We start from the raw sequence: 4327 nt of genomic DNA, 5'->3' as shown, positions 1-4327 counted from the left end.
CGAGACACCTCAACCTCAGCAGCGGTGCTGTCAACCTGCTGCTCCTCGCCTTCCTCCTCTCTGACCGACAACACTCGCTCTTTTCAGCGGCCTGCTGCTGCTGGCCCACAATTCAAACATCGCGATTCATAGCTTGAAACATTTTTCGCTTTTTCTACTGGAAATGTTATGAACGCAGAATCAATCTGTCCCGCGCTGTTTTGAAGTGTACACGTCAGACGTATCTACAAGCTAACAACGTGTCACCAAGCAACACGTTGTTAGCTTGTAGATCTGTTCTATTTGCATGCACAGTTGCGCACACATGGAAGATACCAAGTACACTCGCCAAACAGGGTAAACTTTATATAGATAGATATGAGTGAAACACTATGAAAAACAAAATAATCTAAACATTTTTTAAATACAAAATTCAGCAAAATAAAGTTGTACAACCTCCCCCAAGCCAAAATAAAAATATACATATCCCCCCCTCAGGCTAAAAAAATAGTTTAATGACCCCCCCCCCCCTTTTTGCACCATACCAACCTTTGATAAATAACGATCAGTCCCTAAGACAAAGTAATTAAACATATATGGAATCAAGAGATAACGTGCATATGTTACAACCATGACGCGTTACAACCATGGCGGCTCTCCCCTACCCTATACCTTTAAACATACCTGTGGGAGCTATTAAGTATTTTTTGCTAATTCAGTATTTTTCTATATAATTATCGAATGCATAAATGTGTTATTTAGTTTGCTTTGCTTAATTAGTTTGTTTACAATTAGTTTGTTCATTATTTCTGGTACAGCTAATGCTTTTATTTTGAAGGTGATGGGCAATTATGGGGGCACAGCTGAGTCTACTTAATCAAGTGAGCACACACAGGTAGTCAGTGAGCACCGGGAGGGTTCATGGTTTTGCAACTTTGACATCTTTTGCTGTATGTCTGTCTGGAGAAGCCGAAATAAAACACCATCAAATGTTGCTGCCTGATTGGACAATGGCCTCATTCCCTATACCACTGCGTACGATTCGCTGCACGGTGCCTTAAGTGGCTTTTTAAGTTTTTATTGTATATGGTGTGAATTAGCCACTACATACAGTAAAAAAAAACTCCCTTATTGAAGCGGAAACTTTTATTGTAGTTTTGGATTTATTTATTTTTAGTTTGTAGTTGGAGTGGATCGAAGCTTGCACTTTCAAACACATCAATCAATGGAGCCACCAGCCATGCCAGCGCACCCGCACAATGCACTGTCACTTTGAAGTGTGGATCAAGCTGTTAAAATACCTTCCTGAAAACAGAATTAAATAAAAGCTCTTTAACAAACTATACTAGAAGTGATAAATCAACTTTAAAACCTTCCATACTGTAGTTCATTTTTAGATTACAAAGAAAGAAAATGTCGGTGCGGTGATTTTAATCCATATGAAAAATAAAAGGCTATGCTTCAGTATAGCATATCTAAACAGTGCCACCATGAGCTGAAATAATTTAACCATACAGATCACGCCCCTATGAACCCCTATGTTTCCTACAAAAATATAGTTACAAGTCGAGTCCTAAACAGATATTGTTCTGTAGTCGCAATTAGGCTTACATCATGGACAGCTGGACTGAGGACCGTGACAGAGGCCACGTTGTCCTTCAAAAGTACACGTATTAGGAAACAATACAAATAAGTCATCATACTGTAACATCGACATGCAGATCTAATGTCCTGCAACAAATAGCGTAGATATTCAGTGAAACTCTTACCAACTGCTCAGCTGCAGGTAGGCTGTCAAACTCATCACCCAGATCCTCGCCATCCTACAAAACACAGATTTTGTCATAGAATAACGGGACAGCCAATATATTTACTGCATGTGCAGTTTCACTGACATGCATTATGGAATGATCTGCAGAACTTGACTGTTATTTGATCAAAAGGAAGTTACAACAACAAGTTGAGGGTCCTAAACATAGATTGTTCTGTAGTCATAGTCACCATTAAACTCTGACATTACCCATTAAGAATGGGTCAGAGCAGGGCCGCTTTTAGGGTAGATCGAATGGTGCCGTCGCACTAGGCATGCGCGAGGCCTCGCACATGGCAGCGTTTTGATTTTTTTTTTTTTTTTATAAATAAAAATAAACACTTTCCATCTCAGATATTTCACATGACAGATTTGAGTGCCTCCCTCCCAGCCCCAGGCTCCTCTATTCTATACTCTTCTATAGGCTCAGCCGCTCAGTCTGCGTGAATGTCTTTGCACACCGGCCGGCTTTTTGCACCGGCCATCATTTGGTTACATACAGTTCCATGCAGTAATCCTTTTTTAGTATGGTAAACAATAAACATTGCAGGCAATGCATTTTGATTTAATTGTAAGGGGGAGCGTATCAACACACAGGTGTAACCACGACATGTTCTGATTGAGCATGGGGAAGCAGCGGACAAATACATGATTTCATTATAAACTGTAGGCCTATGTACCGGTAGATTTTCACCCAATGAAAATGTACACTTCACAGATTATAGGCCATTTGGAATTAGAACAATCGGTTAAAGATTGACCGAGAATAACACGATTTAAATATCAACCTTTTTGTTGCGGACTTGTTGCGCCGAGGTGTTTTATAGTAGGCTACTATACTTGTGAGGACCTGGCTGCACGCCCCGCCGCGCACGGAAAATGGATGATCTGCAAACTAATTTAAATAATATAAATGAGGGCTGAGGCTGATTAAGTTTGCATATAACGGCCCATGGGCCGTTATATGTATAGGTATGTATAGGTATAGGTATTACTTTTGCTGCGAGCGCAGGGCCTCGCACAGAAATCTCGCACAGGGCCTCGCAATTCTCCCAGACGCCCCTGGGTCAGAGTGATTGTCCCCATCAGTCATGTTATCCATGTTGCGCTTCAAAATGAGACACAGGTTGGGTATAACGGAATTAATCAAAATAATAAGTCTCACAGAAACATTGACATGCATATGTGACTATCTGATGTCCAGTAACACATGTAGTTACAATGTAGATATTCAGTGAAACAGCAGCTGCACATTGCTCTATGGACTCTTACCAACTGCTCAGCTGCAGGTAGGCTGTCAACCTCATCGCCCAGATCCTACAAAACACACAGGTCATACAACAACAATCAATACATGTGCAGTACCACTAACATGAAGATAGAAAGAGCATCAGAGCTTGGCATGCAGTTAACACCGACTGGGACATCACTTATCTGAGAAACATTACCATTTCCGCAGAACGGTCCACAGAAAGGTCCATAACATCTGTGGCACTGGCGTCCTGTATGATCAACCAAAAGACACATTACATCTCAAAAGAATAGTATGAAGGCAATGAAAATGATTGTGCTTAAGTGACATGCAGCTCGATTGATAGGCAGGCATTGCTTTGTGCACTAAAACCATTGTCCGTGCAACACAGCAGTAGTAGTTTGTGTGATGACCAGTGTTGGGTGCGTTACTTTAAAAAAGTAATTAGTTATAGTTACTAGTTACTTCTCCAAAAAAGTAACTGAGTTAGTAACTGAATTACTCTATTGTAAAAGTAACTAGTTACTAGGAAAAGTAACTATTTGCGTAAAACAAAGTTGTAATATGTCTAAGAATTTGGATTGTTTTTGGGAGCAGGTTTCACAAGGTGCATAGAGTAGAACAGCATAGACAGGTACTTACAAGTTACAACTTACACATAGGCCCTAAGACATAACCTTTTGCCATGAGGGAGAAATAAACTTCAACTTCAATATATGTAGGCCTATTGCACTTCAATATAATATATTGAACCTCAACAGTAAACCAGGTGTAATTGCCTACACCAGTGGCTCTCAAACTTTTTGGACCTCAAAAGTCCAACAACTTCAGACAAGACAACTGGTAGACAATACTGTCTAATTAAAGACACAAATTGGCTCAGAACTTAAGACAACTGGTCAGTGGTCAGTCACACACACACACACACACACACACACACACACACACACACACGAGAGGCCCTCCCCTGCATCTCTCTCTCTCTCTCTCTCTCTCTCATCACGCTTTCATCACGCTTTCACAACTGACTGCTATGTTTGTTTTAAACCGTGTGAAGCCCAACACACACCGACGCGGCGCGTTGCCGCGCGGCGCCGTCTGGAAAATATAACTGGTTCTATCGGCGCGCCAGGCGACGCGGCGCGGCGGACGGAGACGGTGTGTGTTGGGCTTCATGTTTGCAGCAGCAGGAGGAGCAGCAGCAGCCCCATTGCGCACACGCACACACACACAGAGTCACAGACACACACACACACACACACACACACACTGTCAGCCGGCCCGTG

This window comes from Protomyctophum bolini (assembly GCF_963924005.1).
Source record: "Protomyctophum bolini genome assembly, chromosome: 15".
NCBI classification, from domain to species: domain Eukaryota; kingdom Metazoa; phylum Chordata; class Actinopteri; order Myctophiformes; family Myctophidae; genus Protomyctophum; species Protomyctophum bolini.
Note: the sequence above shows the minus strand (reverse complement) of the source record.